At 45.1% G+C, this 10,000-nt stretch overlaps 30 non-coding genes across 30 annotated transcripts in view; all 30 read left to right on the top strand.

The window, feature by feature from the left end:
- LOC133432108 (5S ribosomal RNA) overlaps positions 1–94 on the top strand; it is a 119-nt gene extending 25 nt beyond the window's left edge. Inside the window, exon 1 of the ribosomal RNA XR_009776422.1 lies at positions 1–94. This exon is cut by the window's left edge and continues 25 nt beyond it. This is a non-coding gene — a ribosomal RNA (5S ribosomal RNA).
- Positions 95–293: 199 nt separating this feature from the next.
- LOC133432148 (5S ribosomal RNA) lies at positions 294–412 on the top strand. The gene has a single exon (XR_009776459.1). It is a non-coding gene; the product is annotated as a 5S ribosomal RNA (ribosomal RNA).
- Positions 413–967: 555 nt separating this feature from the next.
- LOC133432279 (5S ribosomal RNA) lies at positions 968–1,086 on the top strand. The gene has a single exon (XR_009776588.1). It is a non-coding gene; the product is annotated as a 5S ribosomal RNA (ribosomal RNA).
- Positions 1,087–1,303: 217 nt separating this feature from the next.
- Positions 1,304–1,422, top strand: LOC133432384 (5S ribosomal RNA). Its single transcript, XR_009776688.1, has one exon. It is a non-coding gene; the product is annotated as a 5S ribosomal RNA (ribosomal RNA).
- Positions 1,423–1,621: 199 nt separating this feature from the next.
- LOC133432024 (5S ribosomal RNA) lies at positions 1,622–1,740 on the top strand. The gene has a single exon (XR_009776341.1). It is a non-coding gene; the product is annotated as a 5S ribosomal RNA (ribosomal RNA).
- A 217-nt stretch (positions 1,741–1,957) lies between these two features.
- LOC133432246 (5S ribosomal RNA) lies at positions 1,958–2,076 on the top strand. Its single transcript, XR_009776555.1, has one exon. It is a non-coding gene; the product is annotated as a 5S ribosomal RNA (ribosomal RNA).
- A 199-nt stretch (positions 2,077–2,275) lies between these two features.
- LOC133432023 (5S ribosomal RNA) lies at positions 2,276–2,394 on the top strand. The gene has a single exon (XR_009776340.1). It is a non-coding gene; the product is annotated as a 5S ribosomal RNA (ribosomal RNA).
- A 217-nt stretch (positions 2,395–2,611) lies between these two features.
- Positions 2,612–2,730, top strand: LOC133432411 (5S ribosomal RNA). The gene has a single exon (XR_009776714.1). It is a non-coding gene; the product is annotated as a 5S ribosomal RNA (ribosomal RNA).
- Positions 2,731–2,929: 199 nt separating this feature from the next.
- LOC133432379 (5S ribosomal RNA) lies at positions 2,930–3,048 on the top strand. The gene has a single exon (XR_009776683.1). It is a non-coding gene; the product is annotated as a 5S ribosomal RNA (ribosomal RNA).
- Positions 3,049–3,247: 199 nt separating this feature from the next.
- LOC133432365 (5S ribosomal RNA) lies at positions 3,248–3,366 on the top strand. The gene has a single exon (XR_009776670.1). It is a non-coding gene; the product is annotated as a 5S ribosomal RNA (ribosomal RNA).
- A 199-nt stretch (positions 3,367–3,565) lies between these two features.
- Positions 3,566–3,684, top strand: LOC133432210 (5S ribosomal RNA). Its single transcript, XR_009776521.1, has one exon. It is a non-coding gene; the product is annotated as a 5S ribosomal RNA (ribosomal RNA).
- Positions 3,685–3,901: 217 nt separating this feature from the next.
- On the top strand, positions 3,902–4,020 carry LOC133432022 (5S ribosomal RNA). Its single transcript, XR_009776339.1, has one exon. It is a non-coding gene; the product is annotated as a 5S ribosomal RNA (ribosomal RNA).
- Positions 4,021–4,237: 217 nt separating this feature from the next.
- On the top strand, positions 4,238–4,356 carry LOC133432232 (5S ribosomal RNA). The gene has a single exon (XR_009776542.1). It is a non-coding gene; the product is annotated as a 5S ribosomal RNA (ribosomal RNA).
- Positions 4,357–4,555: 199 nt separating this feature from the next.
- LOC133432021 (5S ribosomal RNA) lies at positions 4,556–4,674 on the top strand. Its single transcript, XR_009776338.1, has one exon. It is a non-coding gene; the product is annotated as a 5S ribosomal RNA (ribosomal RNA).
- A 217-nt stretch (positions 4,675–4,891) lies between these two features.
- LOC133432342 (5S ribosomal RNA) lies at positions 4,892–5,010 on the top strand. The gene has a single exon (XR_009776649.1). It is a non-coding gene; the product is annotated as a 5S ribosomal RNA (ribosomal RNA).
- Positions 5,011–5,209: 199 nt separating this feature from the next.
- On the top strand, positions 5,210–5,328 carry LOC133432373 (5S ribosomal RNA). The gene has a single exon (XR_009776677.1). It is a non-coding gene; the product is annotated as a 5S ribosomal RNA (ribosomal RNA).
- Positions 5,329–5,527: 199 nt separating this feature from the next.
- On the top strand, positions 5,528–5,646 carry LOC133432334 (5S ribosomal RNA). Its single transcript, XR_009776642.1, has one exon. It is a non-coding gene; the product is annotated as a 5S ribosomal RNA (ribosomal RNA).
- A 199-nt stretch (positions 5,647–5,845) lies between these two features.
- LOC133432277 (5S ribosomal RNA) lies at positions 5,846–5,964 on the top strand. Its single transcript, XR_009776586.1, has one exon. It is a non-coding gene; the product is annotated as a 5S ribosomal RNA (ribosomal RNA).
- Positions 5,965–6,163: 199 nt separating this feature from the next.
- Positions 6,164–6,282, top strand: LOC133432333 (5S ribosomal RNA). Its single transcript, XR_009776641.1, has one exon. It is a non-coding gene; the product is annotated as a 5S ribosomal RNA (ribosomal RNA).
- A 199-nt stretch (positions 6,283–6,481) lies between these two features.
- LOC133432209 (5S ribosomal RNA) lies at positions 6,482–6,600 on the top strand. Its single transcript, XR_009776520.1, has one exon. It is a non-coding gene; the product is annotated as a 5S ribosomal RNA (ribosomal RNA).
- Positions 6,601–6,817: 217 nt separating this feature from the next.
- On the top strand, positions 6,818–6,936 carry LOC133432020 (5S ribosomal RNA). The gene has a single exon (XR_009776337.1). It is a non-coding gene; the product is annotated as a 5S ribosomal RNA (ribosomal RNA).
- Positions 6,937–7,153: 217 nt separating this feature from the next.
- Positions 7,154–7,272, top strand: LOC133432303 (5S ribosomal RNA). Its single transcript, XR_009776612.1, has one exon. It is a non-coding gene; the product is annotated as a 5S ribosomal RNA (ribosomal RNA).
- A 199-nt stretch (positions 7,273–7,471) lies between these two features.
- Positions 7,472–7,590, top strand: LOC133432019 (5S ribosomal RNA). The gene has a single exon (XR_009776336.1). It is a non-coding gene; the product is annotated as a 5S ribosomal RNA (ribosomal RNA).
- Positions 7,591–7,807: 217 nt separating this feature from the next.
- On the top strand, positions 7,808–7,926 carry LOC133432231 (5S ribosomal RNA). Its single transcript, XR_009776541.1, has one exon. It is a non-coding gene; the product is annotated as a 5S ribosomal RNA (ribosomal RNA).
- Positions 7,927–8,125: 199 nt separating this feature from the next.
- Positions 8,126–8,244, top strand: LOC133432017 (5S ribosomal RNA). The gene has a single exon (XR_009776334.1). It is a non-coding gene; the product is annotated as a 5S ribosomal RNA (ribosomal RNA).
- Positions 8,245–8,460: 216 nt separating this feature from the next.
- On the top strand, positions 8,461–8,579 carry LOC133432398 (5S ribosomal RNA). The gene has a single exon (XR_009776701.1). It is a non-coding gene; the product is annotated as a 5S ribosomal RNA (ribosomal RNA).
- A 199-nt stretch (positions 8,580–8,778) lies between these two features.
- LOC133432332 (5S ribosomal RNA) lies at positions 8,779–8,897 on the top strand. Its single transcript, XR_009776640.1, has one exon. It is a non-coding gene; the product is annotated as a 5S ribosomal RNA (ribosomal RNA).
- A 199-nt stretch (positions 8,898–9,096) lies between these two features.
- LOC133432378 (5S ribosomal RNA) lies at positions 9,097–9,215 on the top strand. The gene has a single exon (XR_009776682.1). It is a non-coding gene; the product is annotated as a 5S ribosomal RNA (ribosomal RNA).
- A 199-nt stretch (positions 9,216–9,414) lies between these two features.
- On the top strand, positions 9,415–9,533 carry LOC133432331 (5S ribosomal RNA). Its single transcript, XR_009776639.1, has one exon. It is a non-coding gene; the product is annotated as a 5S ribosomal RNA (ribosomal RNA).
- Positions 9,534–9,732: 199 nt separating this feature from the next.
- Positions 9,733–9,851, top strand: LOC133432208 (5S ribosomal RNA). The gene has a single exon (XR_009776519.1). It is a non-coding gene; the product is annotated as a 5S ribosomal RNA (ribosomal RNA).
- The last annotated feature ends 149 nt before the right edge of the window (positions 9,852–10,000 follow it).

The raw sequence follows: 10,000 nt of genomic DNA, 5'->3' as shown, positions 1-10,000 counted from the left end.
CGCCCGATCTCGTCTGATCTCGGAAGCTAAGCAGGGTCGGGCCTGGTTAGTACTTGGATGGGAGACCGCCTGGGAATACCAGGTGCTGTAAGCTTTTTCAACCAGCAGAGAACGCTCTCGCTTAATCTACCCACACATATTTCAACGTGGTAACAGCGACAGCTCACGTCCTAAAGTGTTTTGCACATAGTTAAGGCACTTTAACTCCAACAAATAAAACCAACAAATCAATGACTTTTATTCTATGACTTATCTTCAACTCCATATAAGAGGTATTTCAAGCAGGAGCTTCTGCTTACGGCAATACCAGCCTGGATGCGCCCGATCTCGTCTGATCTCGGAAGCTAAGCAGGGTCGGGCCTGGTTAGTACTTGGATGGGAGACCGCCTGGGAATACCAGGTGCTGTAAGCATTTTCAACCAGCAGAGAGCGCTCTCGCTTAATCTACGCACACATATTTCAACGTGGTAACAGCGACAGCTCACGTCCTAAAGTGTTTTTCACATGGTTAAGGCACTTTAACTCCAACAAATAAGCGCTTCTAAATTATCACCAACAAATCAATGACTTGTATTATATAACTTATCTTATTTTATTTTTTTATTTTTTCGTTTATTTCGGCATGTTTATATAGACACATTTCATCTCCAGAACATTATACATTGCATACTCAGCACATGACGAAAAGGGTACGGGAGAAGCTGACGCTTATCAAAGTCCCGCCCCGTTCTATGTAAGATTCATGATCACATCAACAACAGAATTCAGTAAGATACATAGTTTACCACATAGCAATTTGTCTAATTTCATCCTTCACAGTCCAGATAGCATGTATGTTTGTACACGTGTCCAGTCCACTCATCCTGATCACCGTTCCTGTGATTTACTACTGTGTCCACTGTTCAGTTATTTTAATGTCCAAGCCTCTTTTAACTCCATATCAGAGGTATTTCAAGCTGCAGCTTCTGCTTACGGCCATACCAGCCTGGATGCGCCCGATCTCGTCTGATCTCGGAAGCTAAGCAGGGTCGGGCCTGGTTAATACTTGGATGGGAGACCGCCTGGGAATACCAGGTGTTGTAAGCATTTTCAACCAGCAGAGAGCGCTCTCGCTTAATCTACCCACACATATTTCAACGTGGTAACAGCGACAGCTCACGTCCAAAAGTGTTTTTCACATGGTTAAGGCACTTTAACTCCAACAAATAAGCGCTTCTAAATTAATATCACCAACAAATCAATGACTTATATTATATGACTTATCTTCAACTCCATATAAGAGGTATTTCAAGCAGCAGCTTCTGCTTACGGCCATACCAGCCTGGATGCGCCCGATCTCGTCTGATCTCGGAAGCTAAGCAGGGTCGGGAATGGTTAGTACTTGGATGGGAGACCGCCTGGGAATACCAGGTGCTGTAAGCATTTTCAACCAGCAGAAAGCGCTCTCGCTTAATCTACCCACACATATTTCAACGTGGTAACAGCGACAGCTCACGTCCTAAAGTGTTTTGCACATGGTTAAGGCACTTTAACTCCAACAAATAAAACCAAAAAATCAATGACTTATATTCTATGACTTATCTTCAACTCCATATAAGAGGTATTTCAAGCTGCAGCTTCTGCTTACGGCCATACCAGCCTGGATGCGCCCGATCTCGTCTGATCTCGGAAGCTAAGCAGGGTCGGGCCTGGTTAGTACTTGGATGGGAGACCGCCTGGGAATACCAGGTGCTGTAAGCTTTTTCAACCAGCAGAGAACCCTCTAGCTTAATCTACCCACACATATTTCAACGTGGTAACAGCGACAGCTCACGTCCTAAAGTGTTTTGCACATGGTTAAGGCACTTTAACTCCAACAAATAAGCGCTTCTAAATTATTATCACCAACAAATCAATGACTTGTATTATATGACTTATCTTCAACTCCATATAAGAAGTATTTCAAGCTGCAGCTTCAGCTTACAGCCATACCAGCCTGGATGCGCCCGATCTCATCTGATCTAGGAAGCTAAGCAGGGTCGGGCCTGGTTAGTACTTGGATGGGAGACCGCCTGGGAATACCAGGTGCTGTAAGCTTTTTCAACCAGCAGAGAGTGCTCTCGCTTAATCTACCCACACATATTTCAACGTGGTAACAGCGACAGCTCACGTCCTAAAGTGTTTTGCACATGGTTAAGGCACTTTAACTCCAACAAATAAAACCAACAAATCAATGACTTATATTCTATGACTTATCTTCAACTCCATATAAGAGGTATTTCAAGCTGCAGCTTCTGCTTACGGCCATACCAGCCTGGATGCGCCCGATCTCGTCTGATCTCGGAAGCTAAGCAGGGTCGGGCCTGGTTAGTACTTGGATGGGAGACCGCCTGGGAATACCAGGTGCTGTAAGCTTTTTCAACCAGCAGAGAACGCTCTCGCTTAATCTACCCACACATATTTCAACGTGGTAACAGCGACAGCTCACGTCCTAAAGTGTTTTGCACATAGTTAAGGCACCTTAACTCCAACAAATAAGCGCTTCTAAATTATTATCACCAACAAATCAATGACATATATTCTATGACTTATCTTCAACTCCATATAAGAAGTATTTCAAGCTGCAGCTTCTGCTTACGGCCATACCAGCCTGGATGCGCCTGATCTCGTCTGATCTCGGAAGCTAAGCAGGGTCAGGCTTGGTTAGTACTTGGATGGGAGACTGCCTGGGAGTACCAGGTGCTGTAAGCTTTTTCAACCAGCAGAGAACGCTCTCGCTTAATCTACCCACACATATTTCAACGTGGTAACAGCGACAGCTCACGTCCTAAAGTGTTTTGCACATGGTTAAGGCACTTTAACTCCAACAAATAAAACCAACAAATCAATGACTTATATTCTATGACTTATCTTCAACTCCATATAAGAGGTATTTCAAGCTGCAGCTTCTGCTTACGGCCATACCAGCCTGGATGCGCCCAATCTTGTCTGATCTCGGAAGCTAAGCAGGGTCGGGCCTGGTTAGTACTTGGATGGGAGACCGCCTGGGAATACCAGGTGCTGTAAGTTTTTTCAACCAGCAGAGAACGCTCTCGCTTAATCTACCCACACATATTTCAACGTGGTAACAGCGACAGCTCACGTCCTAAAGTGTTTTGCACATGGTTAAGGCGCTTTAACTCCAACAAATAAAACCAACAAATCAATGACTTATATTCTATGACTTATCTTCAACTCCATATAAGAGGTATTTCAAGCAGGAGCTTCTGCTTATGGCCATACCAGCCTGGATGCGCCCAATCTCGTCTGATCTCGGAAGCTAAGCAGGGTCGGGCCTGGTTAGTACTTGAATGGGAGACCGCCTGGGAATACCAGGTGCTGTAAGTTTTTTCAACCAGCAGAGAGCGCTCTCGCTTAATCTACCCACACATATTTCAACGTGGTAAAAGCGACAGCTCACGTCCTTAAGTGTTTTGCACATGGTTAAGGCACTTTAACTCCAACAAATAAAACCAACAAATCTATGACCTATATTCTATGACTTATCTTCAACTCCATATAAGAGGTATTTCAAGCTGCAGCTTCTGCTTACGGCCATACCAGCCTGGATGCGCCCGATCTCGTCTGATCTCGGAAGCTAAGCAGGGTCGGCCCTGGTTAGTACTTGGATGGGAGACCGCCTGGGAATACCAGGTGCTGTAAGCTTTTTCAACCAGCAGAGAACCCTCTAGCTTAATCTACCCACACATATTTCAACGTGGTAACAGCGACAGCTCACGTCCTAAAGTGTTTTGCACATGGTTAAGGCACTTTAACTCCAACAAATAAGCGCTTCTAAATTATTATCACCAACAAATCAATGACTTGTATTATATGACTTATCTTCAACTCCATATAAGAAGTATTTCAAGCTGCAGCTTCAGCTTACGGCCATACCAGCCTGGATGCGCCCGATCTCGTCTGATCTCGGAAGCTAAGCAGGGTCGGGCCTGGTTAGTACTTGGATGGGAGACCGCCTGGGAATACCAGGTGCTGTAAGCTTTTTCAACCAGCAGAGAACCCTCTAGCTTAATCTACCCACACATATTTCAACGTGGTAACAGCGACAGCTCACGTCCTAAAGTGTTTTGCACATGGTTAAGGCACTTTAACTCCAACAAATAAGCGCTTCTAAATTATTATCACCAACAAATCAATGACTTGTATTATATGACTTATCTTCAACTCCATATAAGAAGTATTTCAAGCTGCAGCTTCAGCTTACGGCCATACCAGCCTGGATGCGCCCGATCTCATCTGATCTAGGAAGCTAAGCAGGGTCGGGCCTGGTTAGTACTTGGATGGGAGACCGCCTGGGAATACCAGGTGCTGTAAGCTTTTTCAACCAACAGAGAGTGCTCTCGCTTAATCTACCCACACATATTTCAACGTGGTAACAGCGACAGCTCACGTCCTAAAGTGTTTTGCACATGGTTAAGGCACTTTAACTCCAACAAATAAAACCAACAAATCAATGACTTATATTCTATGACTTATCTTCAACTCCATATAAGAGGTATTTCAAGCTGCAGCTTCTGCTTACGGCCATACCAGCCTGGATGCGCCCGATCTCGTCTGATCTCGGAAGCTAAGCAGGGTCGGGCCTGGTTAGTACTTGGATGGGAGACCGCCTGGGAATACCAGGTGCTGTAAGCTTTTTCAACCAGCAGAGAACGCTCTCGCTTAATCTACCCACACATATTTCAACGTGGTAACAGCGACAGCTCACGTCCTAAAGTGTTTTGCACATAGTTAAGGCACCTTAACTCCAACAAATAAGCGCTTCTAAATTATTATCACCAACAAATCAATGACATATATTCTATGACTTATCTTCAACTCCATATAAGAAGTATTTCAAAATGCAGCTTCTGCTTACGGCCATACCAGCCTGGATGCGCCTGATCTCGTCTGATCTCGGAAGCTAAGCAGGGTCGGGCTTGGTTAGTACTTGGATGGGAGACTGCCTGGGAGTACCAGGTGCTGTAAGCTTTTTCAACCAGCAGAGAACGCTCTCGCTTAATCTACCCACACATATTTCAACGTGGTAACAGCGACAGCTCACGTCCTAAAGTGTTTTGCACATGGTTAAGGCACTTTAACTCCAACAAATAAAACCAACAAATCAATGACTTATGTTCTATGACTTATCTTCAACTCCATATAAGAGGTATTTCAAGCTGCAGCTTCTGCTTACGGCCATACCAGCCTGGATGCGCCCAATCTTGTCAGATCTCGGAAGCTAAGCAGGGTCGGGCCTGGTTAGTACTTGGATGGGAGACCGCCTGGGAATACCAGGTGCTGTAAGTTTTTTCAACCAGCAGAGAACGCTCTCGCTTAATCTACCCACACATATTTCAACGTGGTAACAGCGACAGCTCACGTCCTAAAGTGTTTTGCACATGGTTAAGGCGCTTTAACTCCAACAAATAAAACCAACAAATCAATGACTTATATTCTATGACTTATCTTCAACTCCATATAAGAGGTATTTCAAGCAGGAGCTTCTGCTTACGGCCATACCAGCCTGGATGCGCCCAATCTCGTCTGATCTCGGAAGCTAAGCAGGGTCGGGCCTGGTTAGTACTTGAATGGGAGACCGCCTGGGAATACCAGGTGCTGTAAGTTTTTTCAACCAGCAGAGAGCGCTCTCGCTTAATCTACCCACACATATTTCAACGTGGTAAAAGCGACAGCTCACGTCCTTAAGTGTTTTGCACATGGTTAAGGCACTTTAACTCCAACAAATAAAACCAACAAATCTATGACCTATATTCTATGACTTATCTTCAACTCCATATAAGAGGTATTTCAAGCTGCAGCTTCTGCTTACGGCCATACCAGCCTGGATGTGCCCGATCTCGTCTGATCTCGGAAGCTAAGCAGGGTCGGCCCTGGTTAGTACTTGGATGGGAGACCGCCTGGGAATACCAGGTGCTGTAAGCTTTTTCAACCAGCAGAGAACCCTCTAGCTTAATCTACCCACACATATTTCAACGTGGTAACAGCGACAGCTCACGTCCTAAAGTGTTTTGCACATGGTTAAGGCGCTTTAACTCCAACAAATAAAACCAACAAATCAATGACTTATATTCTATGACTTATCTTCAACTCCATATAAGAGGTATTTCAAGCAGGAGCTTCTGCTTACGGCCATACCAGCCTGGATGCGCCCAATCTCGTCTGATCTCGGAAGCTAAGCAGGGTCGGGCCTGGTTAGTACTTGAATGGGAGACCGCCTGGGAATACCAGGTGCTGTAAGTTTTTTCAACCAGCAGAGAGCGCTCTCGCTTAATCTACCCACACATATTTCAACGTGGTAAAAGCGACAGCTCACGTCCTTAAGTGTTTTGCACATGGTTAAGGCACTTTAACTCCAACAAATAAAACCAACAAATCTATGACCTATATTCTATGACTTATCTTCAACTCCATATAAGAGGTATTTCAAGCTGCAGCTTCTGCTTACGGCCATACCAGCCTGGATGCGCCCGATCTCGTCTGATCTCGGAAGCTAAGCAGGGTCGGCCCTGGTTAGTACTTGGATGGGAGACCGCCTGGGAATACCAGGTGCTGTAAGCTTTTTCAACCAGCAGAGAACCCTCTAGCTTAATCTACCCACACATATTTCAACGTGGTAACAGCGACAGCTCACGTCCTAAAGTGTTTTGCACATGGTTAAGGCACTTTAACTCCAACAAATAAGCGCTTCTAAATTATTATCACCAACAAATCAATGACTTGTATTATATGACTTATCTTCAACTCCATATAAGAAGTATTTCAAGCTGCAGCTTCAGCTTACGGCCATACCAGCCTGGATGCGCCCGATCTCGTCTGATCTCGGAAGCTAAGCAGGGTCGGGCCTGGTTAGTACTTGGATGGGAGACCGCCTGGGAATACCAGGTGCTGTAAGCTTTTTCAACCAGCAGAGAACCCTCTAGCTTAATCTACCCACACATATTTCAACGTGGTAACAGCGACAGCTCACGTCCTAAAGTGTTTTGCACATGGTTAAGGCACTTTAACTCCAACAAATAAGCGCTTCTAAATTATTATCACCAACAAATCAATGACTTGTATTATATGACTTATCTTCAACTCCATATAAGAAGTATTTCAAGCTGCAGCTTCAACTTACGGCCATACCAGCCTGGATGCGCCCGATCTCATCTGATCTAGGAAGCTAAGCAGGGTCGGGCCTGGTTAGTACTTGGATGGGAGACCGCCTGGGAATACCAGGTGCTGTAAGCTTTTTCAACCAGCAGAGAGTGCTCTCGCTTAATCTACCCACACATATTTCAACGTGGTAACAGCGACAGCTCACGTCCTAAAGTGTTTTGCACATGGTTAAGGCACTTTAACTCCAACAAATAAAACCAACAAATCAATGACTTATATTCTATGACTTATCTTCAACTCCATATAAGAGGTATTTCAAGTTGCAGCTTCTGCTTACGGCCATACCAGCCTGGATGCGCCCGATCTCGTCTGATCTCGGAAGCTAAGCAGGGTCGGGCCTGGTTAGTACTTGGATGGGAGACCGCCTGGGAATACCAGGTGCTGTAAGCTTTTTCAACCAGCAGAGAACGCTCTCGCTTAATCTACCCACACATATTTCAACGTGGTAACAGCGACAGCTCACGTCCTAAAGTGTTTTGCACATAGTTAAGGCACCTTAACTCCAACAAATAAGCGCTTCTAAATTATTATCACCAACAAATCAATGACATATATTCTATGACTTATCTTCAACTCCATATAAGAAGTATTTCAAGCTGCAGCTTCAGCTTACGGCCATACCAGCCTGGATGCGCCCGATCTCATCTGATCTAGGAAGCTAAGCAGGGTCGGGCCTGGTTAGTACTTGGATGGGAGACCGCCTGGGAATACCAGGTGCTGTAAGCTTTTTCAACCAGCAGAGAGTGCTCTCGCTTAATCTACCCAAACATATTTCAACGTGGTAACAGCGACAGCTCACGTCCTAAAGTGTTTTGCACATGGTTAAGGCACTTTAACTCCAACAAATAAAACCAACAAATCAATGACTTATATTCTATGACTTATCTTCAACTCCATATAAGAGGTATTTCAAGCTGCAGCTTCTGCTTACGGCCATACCAGCCTGGATGCGCCCGATCTCGTCTGATCTCGGAAGCTAAGCAGGGTCGGGCCTGGTTAGTACTTGGATGGGAGACCGCCTGGGAATACCAGGTGCTGTAAGCTTTTTCAACCAGCAGAGAACGCTCTCGCTTAATCTACCCACACATATTTCAACGTGGTAACAGCGACAGCTCACGTCCTAAAGTGTTTTGCACATAGTTAAGGCACCTTAACTCCAACAAATAAGCGCTTCTAAATTATTATCACCAACAAATCAAGACATATATTCTATGACTTATCTTCAACTCCATATAAGAAGTATTTCAAGCTGCAGCTTCTGCTTACGGCCATACCAGCCTGGATGCGCCTGATCTCGTCTGATCTCGGAAGCTAAGCAGGGTCGGGCTTGGTTAGTACTTGGATGGGAGACTGCCTGGGAGTACCAGGTGCTGTTAGCTTTTTCAACCAGCAGAGAACGCTCTCGCTTAATCTACCCACACATATTTCAACGTGGTAACAGCGACAGCTCACGTCCTAAAGTGTTTTGCACATGGTTAAGGCGCTTTAACTCCAACAAATAAAACCAACAAATCAATGACTTATATTCTATGACTTATCTTCAACTCCATATAAGAGGTATTTCAAGCAGGAGCTTCTGCTTACGGCCATACCAGCCTGGATGCGCCCAATCTCGTCTGATCTCGGAAGCTAAGCAGGGTCGGGCCTGGTTAGTACTTGAATGGGAGACCGCCTGGGAATACCAGGTGCTGTAAGTTTTTTCAACCAGCAGAGAGCGCTCTCGCTTAATCTACCCACACATATTTCAACGTGGTAAAAGCGACAGCTCACGTCCTTAAGTGTTTTGCACATGGTTAAGGCACTTTAACTCCAACAAATAAAACCAACAAATCAATGACTTATATTCTATGACTTATCTTCAACTCCATATAAGAGGTATTTCAAGCTGCAGCTTCTGCTTACGGCCATACCAGCCTGGATGCGCCCAATCTTGTCTGATCTCGGAAGCTAAGCAGGGTCGGGCCTGGTTAGTACTTGGATGGGAGACCGCCTGGGAATACCAGGTGCTGTAAGTTTTTTCAACCAGCAGAGAACGCTCTCGCTTAATCTACCCACACATATTTCAACGTGGTAACAGCGACAGCTCACGTCCTAAAGTGTTTTGCACATGGTTAAGGCGCTTTAACTCCAACAAATAAAACCAACAAATCAATGACTTATATTCTATGACTTATCTTCAACTCCATATAAGAGGTATTTCAAGCAGGAGCTTCTGCTTACGGCCATACCAGCCTGGATGCGCCCAATCTCGTCTGATCTCGGAAGCTAAGCAGGGTCGGGCCTGGTTAGTACTTGAATGGGAGACCGCCTGGGAATACCAGGTGCTGTAAGTTTTTTCAACCAGCAGAGAGCGCTCTCGCTTAATCTACCCACACATATTTCAACGTGGTAAAAGCGACAGCTCACGTCCTTAAGTGTTTTGCACATGGTTAAGGCACTTTAACTCCAACAAATAAAACCAACAAATCTATGACCTATATTCTATGACTTATCTTCAACTCCATATAAGAGGTATTTCAAGCTGCAGCTTCTGCTTACGGCCATACCAGCCTGGATGCGCCCGATCTCGTCTGATCTCGGAAGCTAAGCAGGGTCGGCCCTGGTTAGTACTTGGATGGGAGACCGCCTGGGAATACCAGGTGCTGTAAGCTTTTTCAACCAGCAGAGAACCCTCTAGCTTAATCTACCCACACATATTTCAACGTGGTAACAGCGACAGCTCACGCCCTAAAGTGTTTTGCACATGGTTAAGGCACTTTAACTCCAACAAATAAGCGCTTCTAAATTATTATCACCAACA

This window comes from Cololabis saira, unplaced genomic scaffold (assembly GCF_033807715.1).
Source record: "Cololabis saira isolate AMF1-May2022 unplaced genomic scaffold, fColSai1.1 scf042, whole genome shotgun sequence".
Lineage (NCBI taxonomy): Eukaryota > Metazoa > Chordata > Actinopteri > Beloniformes > Belonidae > Cololabis > Cololabis saira.
Note: the sequence above shows the minus strand (reverse complement) of the source record. Positions and strands in the feature narration are given on the sequence as shown.